Source organism: Bidens hawaiensis, unplaced genomic scaffold, assembly GCF_021521415.1.
Source record: "Bidens hawaiensis isolate Kalapana, Puna unplaced genomic scaffold, B.hawaiensis_p1.1 tig00058856_1, whole genome shotgun sequence".
NCBI classification, from domain to species: domain Eukaryota; kingdom Viridiplantae; phylum Streptophyta; class Magnoliopsida; order Asterales; family Asteraceae; genus Bidens; species Bidens hawaiensis.
The window spans coordinates 55,651-66,194 of NW_027500593.1; the positions used below are offsets into that span (position 1 = coordinate 55,651).

At 33.1% G+C, this 10,544-nt stretch overlaps 1 pseudogene across 1 annotated transcript; it reads left to right on the forward strand.

The window, feature by feature from the left end:
- The first annotated feature begins 1,010 nt into the window (after window positions 1-1,010).
- LOC143602394 (uncharacterized) lies at window positions 1,011-9,277 on the forward strand (annotated as a pseudogene). The gene is made up of 21 exons (XR_013147834.1): window positions 1,011-1,080; window positions 3,697-3,769; window positions 3,872-3,958; window positions 4,040-4,090; window positions 4,311-4,425; window positions 4,533-4,589; window positions 4,669-4,733; window positions 4,824-4,907; window positions 5,514-5,564; window positions 5,650-5,712; window positions 5,800-5,846; window positions 5,945-6,014; window positions 6,090-6,152; window positions 6,238-6,327; window positions 7,009-7,047; window positions 7,310-7,537; window positions 7,611-7,696; window positions 8,215-8,263; window positions 8,358-8,438; window positions 8,515-8,608; window positions 9,120-9,277. The product of XR_013147834.1 is annotated as an uncharacterized LOC143602394 (transcript).
- The last annotated feature ends 1,267 nt before the right edge of the window (window positions 9,278-10,544 follow it).

Genomic DNA, 10,544 nt, shown 5'->3' on the forward strand with positions numbered 1-10,544 from the left:
GGGACATTTAAGTGGTTAAGTGGTAAGGTGAACAGGTTAGACAGTGGACTGTGTATCTTCGGATACGTATATAATGCATGTAATGGTTGTATGGTAAGTTGCTTGATTAACTAGAACTCACTTAGCATAGCTGACTTTTAGTATGGACACAGGTGATCAGACTAAAGAGTTAGCATGAGGATGGCACGTGGCATGGTTTGAACAGCTGGCATATGAAGATGGAAGAAATGATGTTTTAAATATGTTATGGTTTCAAAGAAAAGATTTAACGTTTTGTAACGAATGATTGAAGTTAACGTGACCGCGAAAGTTTTAATTAACTCTGATTTGTAAGAACTGTGTTTATGAGTAAATCCAACGTCAAACGTGAGGCACCGGCAATGGGGCCTTACAAGTTGGTATCAGAGAAAAGTTCGAGAGATTTAAGCATCCTACATGCTTAGACTCGAACAGAAAATGGGATGTAAGTAATAAAAGAAAGAAGATGTCAGTTCAAGATAGCCATGTGTCGCTCAAGCAAGCTCAGTGAAGGTAAATGTATGATTAAATAATGTCTAATAATGTTAGCTTAATTTCTAAAGCAAGGATATGTGAAGGTTAGGGATAGGATTAATTAATTGTTTGATTAATTAACTATTTAAAATTAGAAACTAGCACAAGTGGAATCACAAAGGGAAGTATGTAAAACCTGAGGAGTAATGCAAATAGATAATTACACTTGGCCACTGTCATTAACTACTTACCTTACGAATCATGTGCTAAATAATTCCTAGATTGATAACATTTGTGTTTCCTTATAGAATACGAGTGGCTGGAGCTAGGAGAGTTGCTGGAAAGGGAGGACGTACGGGATGTCGTGGTAGGCCACGGATGGTCCGAGAACCTTATGTTGAATCAGCTACTAACACCGGGGGGAAGAGAGTGCAGCTGATCGAAATCCGAGAAACAACGAAGGACATCAACTTGACCCTGCTGTTCAAGCTGCCATTGCTCAAGCTGTGGCAGCTGCCATGAGGAATTTGAATCCTGAGAAGTCTGCTAGAAGCCATGCAAGAACTGCTGAGAGATCGGGGGAGAATGGTAAGAAAGATGATGAGGGGGAGAAGGGTGACTCGAGCAAAGACCAATCTGTGAAGGTTGATGACAGGAAGAGAGGCCGAGATGGGTGCAACTATAAGTCCTTCAAAGGATGTTACCCGCCAAAGGTGATTGGTCTAGGAAACGCATTCGCTACTCTCCAATGGATGACCACTATGGACAAGATTATCCAAATTAGCGAGTTCCGTCCCGACCAAGCAGTGGGTTATGCCACTCAATCATTTGGAGATGAGGCTATGTACTGGTGGGAAACTGTGAAACAAAGGAAGACCCGAGAAGATATTAAGGCCATGAGGTGGAATGACCTGAAGGAGTTAGTGAAAAGGTTTTGTGCTAATGCCGAGGTTGAGAGGGCCGAGATGAAGTTTCTGAATCTGAAAGCAGGCAAGATGGCACACCGCGAGTACACCACTGAATTCGACCGCATGTCTAGGCTGGTTCCTGACATGGTGAACACTGAGCCTCAATAAGTATGATCATACGCACCCCTAACTACTTTAGCCTTGTGCTAGTAGAATAGGACCTCATTATCCGAGTATGTCGGTTGTTACCGATTAGAAAGGATCCTCATTTACTTATGATTTATATACCACAATTGTTGCTTTTATTTATAGTTTCATATACGATTTGTGGATTTTGCCTCGTATTATATATACCTAAAACTATGAAATTGCTCACCAACATACGTATTGACAAATATTATTTTATGCATTGTTACAGGTTTGATTATTACTTGATTTGGAGTTTGAAGACATCATTATATTTGATACCGCTAGGTTATTGGAAGATTGAACAATATTTATTCTTATATTTGGTATTGTTATGTATGAACAAGATGTATTGCTTTTGTGATTAAATGAAATTAATGAGTTGTTTAAATATTGTCATTTTAATAGTGTCTTGTGTGTAAGATTAAATATATAATTATATATATATTTATAGGAGAAGGTTAACGTACAAATGAAATTAACGTGCTAAATGTAAGAATCAAGTAGAGTAATTATATATACAAGTAGAGTAATTATCACTCTATGATAATTACTCTACTTGTATATATAATTACTCTACTTGATTCTCATGTTTAGCACGTTAATTTCATTTGTGTTTGATCCAAACCCTATATTTGTATATGGCCATTATAATCATTTATATTATAACATATCAAAATATTAATTATACCTTATTATATATTAGTTTGGTAATTGTTGATGGGCCATATTACCTATAATTAACTAATAAAGGGTTTCCCCTTAGATGTATATAAAAAGAGATAAATATTAACATCATAACATAATATCACACACATAAAATTTTGTGTGCCTCCTCTCTCCTAAACCGGGTTCCTCTCAAGAACTCTAACACCATCCTTAACTATACATCCTAAAGGGGAACTCGATCAAGATAACAAACATGTCGACTACATCATACTCTGTTGTGGTTACTACTCTTCATGCTGTAACAGGTTCATAGGCTTATTTTTAATCATGTTTTCTATTACTTACATGAAGAACTGATCAACATTGTGTTCATGGGCAATCCGTTGCACCCCAGCATGTTCCGCCGCGTTTGGTCGGAGTGTGATAGTCAGGTCTTCAATGGGTAAAGGACTGAGACAGAGAATGACGAAGATGATGTAGCTATAGCATCAACTACTAGTAGAATAGATTGAATAAAATTAAAAAGAAGGCTGAAAAGTGCCAAGAAAGATGTTTCCGGTGACTTCTTCAAACAATTAGCTAGCATCGTAGAACCTTTGTTTAGCACACATGATTTCACGATGGTCCAACGGGTGTAATCATCGTGGCCACCCCATCTTTTTATCTGATTAGTTTCATTTTTTTTGGGGGGAATTGAGGATGAAAGTATGTTCAGTTTATTTGAAAAGATGATAGAATATCTAAAGAAAGTATTTATTTAAGGGAAAAAAGAAAGTATTTATTACTTTCATGGGAATGTAGGCTTTAGTACTTATTATAGCTCAAATTTCAAAAATCACTATAAATTCACTTGACCCTCTTTTCAAGTCCGGCTATAACCTAACCGTGAATCAAATCGGTTACTCGGGTTAAACATGGTTTTGAGTGCATAGGACCGAAGACCCGACCCGAAAACAAAATTTATGAGTTTTGAGGACCGAAATAAATCAAAAAAACTGTAGGGTCGGTTTTCTCGAGTTTTTCGGTCCGGACCTAAATATACCCACCCCTAATCCATAGTTGTTTGTTTTGTTTTAATTTTACAAGACTTCCGTTGCGTTAGCCTTCAAATTCAAATAAAAAAAACAAAAGATAGGAAAGACGGACTGAATAAAAACCTTTCATTGTTTTTTCCCCAATGGATAATTTAGTTTATTGAGATTGGCTTTGGTTTTGTGTCTAGTCATCATATTAATTTCAGTAGTTAATTTTTATGACAAAGAAATGGTCTTTGGTTGTCTCTACTCTTTCTTGTATATATCCCTTCCTATTTGATGGATTTTCTTTTAATTCTTTTTTGTTTAAAAATTGGTCAAATTAAGCTGCTGCTATCTAAAACATGTTATTTAACAAAAATACTATTTAAAGTTGTTATTTTTTTTTTGACATGTTATTCTTGCAGACCCATATTTAAATAAAGATGCAGGAACAATGTCTCCTATGGAGAAGTTTTTGTATTGGATGATGGTGGAGAAGTAAGTAAAAGTTTGTTTTTTATATAAATAGTTTTGATTCATAGTGGTAATCATAAATGTATAAACAGTTGAGGGTTCAATTGATTTATGTTTCGTTTGAAGGTGGATTTGGACCTTGGAAACTATGAGCGGTTTCTTGATGTCAAGTTAACACGCGATAATAATATCACCACCGGAAAGATTTACCAGGTAACTTATCAATGAATTATTTAGAGTTAGATGCACAATTGATACTTGTTTATTGTCGGTTGATTTGGTTCTGATATGCAGTCGGTTATTGACAAGGAGAGGAAAGGGGATTATCTTGGAAAAACAGTTCAGGTATTACAAATTACGACTTGCGTGTGACATAAAAACATAGAAAATCATATTAATATAATAGGTTAAGAATGTATTATCAAACAATGTATTAATGGTATCATCTATGGTTCAGGTACTACAAAATAAGACTTATGTGTGGCAATAAAAACCTTGTAAATCTTGTTAATGAAATAAGTTAAGATTGTATTATTAAACAATATGTGTCGTATCTATGGTTCAGGTTGTTCCCCGTATCACGGATGCAATTCAAGATTGGATCGAACGTGTGGCTGCAATACCTGTTGATGGAAAAGGTCCACCCGATGTGTGTGTTATTGAACTAGGCGGTACTATAGGTATGTAATGCTATTATGCACTCACACACACACAGATATATATATATATATATATATATATATATATATATATATGGTCTTTTCCTGACAATTTCCTGTTCATGCAGGGGATATTGAATCAATGCCATTTATTGAGGCACTTGGACAGTTCTCATACCGTGTTGGTAAGTATTATTGTTAGTGCCGAGATTCCTCCCAACAATTCTCATGTTTCGTGTCATTAAATTTGCGACATTTGTTTAGGTGTTGGGAACTTTTGTTTAATACATGTCAGCCTTGTGCCTGTTCTAAATGTTGTTGGTGAACAAGTGAGTTTACATTTAATTTAGAGCTTTTTTTTTAAAAAAAAAATTTGATAATGTTACTTATGTGAAAGTAATTATTCTTTTTTTTTGTAGAAAACGAAGCCTACCCAACATAGTGTTCGGGGATTAAGAAGCTTGGGATTGACTCCAAACATATTAGCTTGTCGCAGCACAACAGTCTCAAATTCTATAATCAGTTTTCTTGCTTATAAGATAACTAGAGGTGGCAATTTGGACCCGATTACTTATTAATGGGTTATTCGGGTTACCTTTTTTAATAGGTCAAATGGGTTGAAAGTCAAAAGAGTATTTTAAATGCATGACACCTTCTACACTTTGTTCATAAAGTTAGATTATTGTTGAAATGATATAATCTAATTTGACCAATTTACTTATTTATTAATTGACAGATTCAACTCATTTATTGTGACGGGCAGAAAGTCAAAATTGTATTTCAACTGCATAATACCTCCTACAATTTTTAGCAAAAAGTTAGATTATTGCTGAAATGATATAATCATAGGCTGACTTGGGTTACATTTCTTAATGGGTCAAATGGGTTTAAAGTCACCTAAAGTGTATTTTAAAGTTTTAATTATAAAACCTCTTACATTTGTATTCAAAAGGTTAGATAATTGCTGTAATGATATTATACTTGTGATCATATTTGACATATGCTGTTACGGGTCAACCCAACACGACTATCCTTTTTGCCACCTCTTAACACTATCAATATGACACAAATCCGTTTGATTACCAACTCTTTAAGCACTAAATATGCAGGAATTGGATACAAACGTGAAGGAGAAACTTTCAAGATTTTGTCATGTCCCGGTAACACAATCAATAAGAAATATTCAGAAAATTTTATTTTAAAATCTAGTTTTTAGTTTATAAATGAATCGTTACTTGCTTTCAGGAGGAAAACATAGTCACTCTATATGATGTTTCCAACATATGGCATATACCTCTACTCTTACGTGTATGTAAATGAGCATACCGTTTAACTTACCTCACGTTTATTTAATATCAACATACACACTTTTGCTTTACCTTTCTTTTTATTTAGGACCAAAAAGCACACGAGGCAATATTGAAGGTGCTAGACCTTCCTTGGTATGTTCTCTAATGTGTTTTAATATCGTTATGATTTATGATCTGATTATAATTATTTTATCTTTTAATGAGTTTGAAAAAATTGTTCTTTTGTATAGTATCACATCTAAACCCGTTTTGGGAGAATGGACAGCTCGTGCCCAACTTTGTGACAAGCTAAATGAGCCGGTAATTTTTTTAAGATAGTTTAACATAAATTTATGTTTTTGCTAATGCTTTATGTTTTTTTTTATATCTGTATAGATTAGAGTTGCAATGGTCGGGAAGTACACAGGTCTTTCAGATTCTTATCTTTCTGTATTAAAGGTGACACTTTATTTACACAAGATGTTTATATTAGACTTTTTAATTAAAATTCATGTTTTTTAAAACAGTTGTATTCTTATTTCAGGCTTTGTTGCATGCATCTGTTGCTTGTGGACGGAAATTAGTCATTAATTGGGTCTCAGCTAGTGAGCTTGAAGATGCAACCGCTATTGAAGTAACTATCTACCTATAAATAAGCTTTTGCACATTTTTGTTAATCCATGAACAGGATCTATACATCTCGATCGGAAAAGAATCAAGAGAAAAAGAAAGAATCGGCGTTGATCGATATATTTTTCGAAACAAACGAAAAGAATTTGAATCGATTTTGACTTGTTTTTTTTCTGATATTTTGATTTTCTGGAGAATTAGGATAGGAAAGAAGGATACCATGAATTTTATTTAGTTCAGCTGTATGTATATATATATATATAGGGACATGTTCAAGTGGGAACTCAAAAAAGCAGGGAACTCTTCATTTTACATGTAAATTTAATAAAAAAATTCATTTTTCATGTAAAAAACATATATTTACATAAGATTTTTACATATAAACACATGTAGAAGCCGTTTAAAAAAATATTTTTAGGTAAAAAAGGTAAAAATAATTTTTTGTACAATTTTTTTTTATAAACAAAAAGTCCGAAAAAGTTTTTGCTAAAACTAATTTTTTACATGTGAAATCGAGCTTTATATATATTTTTTTACATGTAAAATGAAGAGTTCTCCAGTTCCCCACTTTTTTTGAGTTCCATCTTGAACCTGGCCCTATATATGTGTGTGTGTGTGTGCGTGCGTGTTGCATGCATTTGTTTCTTTTACTGATAGATCATGATGGACGTTTTTATTTTCACAGAATCCTGATGTTCACAGAGTTGCTTGGGATTCTTTAAAGGTTAGTCAAAGTTAGAGGTGACAAAATGGGCGGGTCAAACGAGTCGGATTTGATTGGCTGAATCTTTTTGTCCAGATTTCTTTCTTTTTTTTTTAATATTTAAGTAGCGTCAAACATGATTAAATAGTTACATGATTTCATAATAATTTAATCTTGAATAAAAAGCACACTTCACGCAACTTTTGATTTTTTTTTCCTTATCATTTTATTATTGTTTACTCATTTGACCCGTTAAACGTAACCCAAAGTACAATATGTTTAGTCAGCGGATGGTGTTCTTATTCCGGGCGGGTTTGGTGACAGGGGCGTAGAAGGTAAAATAATTGCAGCAAAATACGCTCGTGAAAACAATGTCCCATATCTCGGGATATGTTTAGGAATGCAGACTGCTGTGATTGAGTATGCAAGATCTGTTCTTGGTCTTGAAAATGCTAACAGCACAGAGTTTGACCAAAACACTAAAAACCCGTGTGTTATATTTATGCCCGAGGTTTGTGTTGTTTGTCTTTCTTTAATTTCTAATACCTGTATACAGTTAGTTTGATACACTCCTTTTTTAACAGGGTTCAAAAACTCATATGGGCGGTACCATGCAGCTTGGATCCCGAAGGACTTATTTTCAAGTTGCAAATTCTAAAGCTTCACAGCTGTAAGAGTACAAATTAACATCATTTTTTGAGGGTTTTATAAAAGGAAATTTTTACTAGGATTTGTAATTTGGGGCAATTTCATGTATACCCCTACGAACTTGGAAAATATCATATATGCTCTTACAAAGTAGTTAACATTATCAAATAAGACCTTCTTACCTTATTTCTTTAAAACTTTAAAATTTCATCGTTGACTTCCAATTTTTAGCTTAAATTTTCTTTACCTATTTTAACTTAAATTTGTTTCATTTTTACCCATAAACAATAATTTCCCCAATATATTAGACTGCTTATGTCTCAATTATCAATTTATCATGATTCGAACATATAAGTTCGATTAAGTTGGAGTGATTTAAACAAAGTTAGGGTCTGTAATGGAAAGGGGTAGAATGGTCATCAAGTAAAAAGGCATTAAAGTCGGTTATATAGTTTTAGTAGAGTATGTATGAATAGTTTGTATGAATAGTTTGTAAGAGTATATATGAAATTAATCCTTTTATTTTTTGTTGGTTTTTAGGTATGGAAATCACAGGTTTATAGACGAGAGACATCGCCATCGATATGAGGTATGAATTTTTTCAAGCTAAATATTATTTATGCGGTCATGTGGATTTTTTTTTAAAACTACTTGACCTTTTTAAAACTTTAAACTTAAATCAGGTGAATCCCGACATGGTGTTGCAGCTTGAACAAGCTGGTCTGAGTTTTACAGGCAAAGATGAAAGTGGTCAGCGTATGCAGGTGGGGTACATATGCAGGTTGGTATTAGATTATTCATTTGATATTCGGTTTTTGACTTTTTGTATTTGATTTTCAGATTATTGAAATTGGCAATCACCCGTACTTCATAGGTGTTCAGTTTCATCCCGAGTTTAAGTCCAGGCCGGGAAAACCTTCTGCGCTTTTCTTAGGTACGAATGTTGTAGCTCAATTACATGATAAATAATTACATGTGATTTACATGTGTGGGATGTAACAGGTTGGTTTGGTTAAATGAAGTGATTTAAACTTTCTGTATTGTTACAAAGATAATCTATATTTAAAAATAAAGTGATTTAGAAGCAAACAAGGCGAGTCGATCCAGAGCACGGCTTGTTTACCTTACGAGAGCCCTAGCTTGAGGTCTTCTTGAAAACTCTATTTTTAAAGCTTGAGCTTGGCTCGCTAGTTAATATACATTTATAAATTTTTTTGAATGTATATTTTTAAATTAGTTCTTTTATCTTAGTTTTGTATGTGTACTATAACAGTTATCATACAAATATGTTACATAAAAGCTATAATAAATATCACTTTGTCAAGTTTAACCTGTTTTTTTTTTTTTTTTTTTAATCTTTTATCACACTTTTTTTACCATTGTATTTGTTAATAGACTGAAAGTTGGAATGCTGAAATCTTATGAACATTGAAATATGATTGCAGGGCTTATAGCAGCAGCTAGTGGGCAGTTAGATGTGCTGCTTAAGAAAAGTGTAGCTACAAAGTCGTACGGGTTTACCAATGTGATGTCAGCAGGATCGCCACATAGTAGGTATGGTAACGGGGTCAATGGGATCCATAGCAACGGTTTGCATGTTTGAAGCAAGAAGCAAATGTCCATGATGGGATTTTGTTTTGTGAGTTGGGGGTTTGTATAGTAATCGTGTGTGGACGGTGTTTTTTTATGTTTTTCATAATGGAATTAGGAAAGAAAGAATGAATACTAGGAAGTTGGAAATGAAATTAGTACTTGGGATAAGTTAGTTTTGAAGCTAACACCAAGGCATGTTGGCCTCCTAGTTCAAAGATAGCATAATAGATATGAACTTTTCCAAAATTCTCTTTTTATGCTTTTTAATGAAGTTTTATGAGCTTTTAGTAACATTTACAAACATGGGGACCTTATTATTTACAAACATATACTGTTCTATGTTGGGGGATTGTGTGTGTAAAATCTGAAAATTGTTTCACATACCGTGAAAGATCTGAAGTGAAGAGTTGTTTGTTTGCTTTAATTTTTATTTTTTTTTAGAATATCTTGATTGTTGCAAATTAAGATATGTTCACTCACTTTAGGTTTTCAAATCTTGTTTTTTTTTAGTATAAAAAAAATCCAATGTTGTAAAAGTCATTAGTTGGAATCTAGGCAACCAACTAGGGAGTTGGGTGTACTCGGAGTACTCAGGGAGTATTTGAGGAGTTCTCAGACATGGTAAATATAAAATTAATTAGTAAATATTCTATATATGTCAAATATAATAAGTTACTAATATTTATAACAAAATAGGTGAAGACCAATATAAATAAGAGAAATACATTTTTAAGTAATAAATTGTTTTAAAAATTGCTAATCGTTAATAAAAAAATGATATTTGTTCTTTAATATTATAGAAATACGAATTATGATTTATATTTTTAAGTTAAAATTGGCCCAAGTTCACCGGCTAGATGCGATTTTGGCTGAGGTTGACCAACTTTGATCGATTCTTAGTAATTATGCGAAGTTAAAGAAACTCACATCGATGACATATCATATAGGGAATAATCGGCCTTGTAAACCTACTTTTACAACATTGCAAAAACCTAAGAGTTACTATTAATTATTAAACATACCAATTAACTTAAATTCTTGTGAGTCGTTTGTAAGCCAATTTGATGACATGGATCCTAGCCTTTAAAAAGTTGAGTTTTATAAAATAAAAATATAAGGGTAATTAGTTCTTAAAGTATTTAAATATCAAAGTACTAAACCTAACTTTGCTTTTATATATTACCTTGGACTTATGTGTCCCTTTTAACACCTCCTCTAATTCAAGATATATCGTATACCAAGAAAAACTTAGATGACACCAACTTCATTAATTGGTA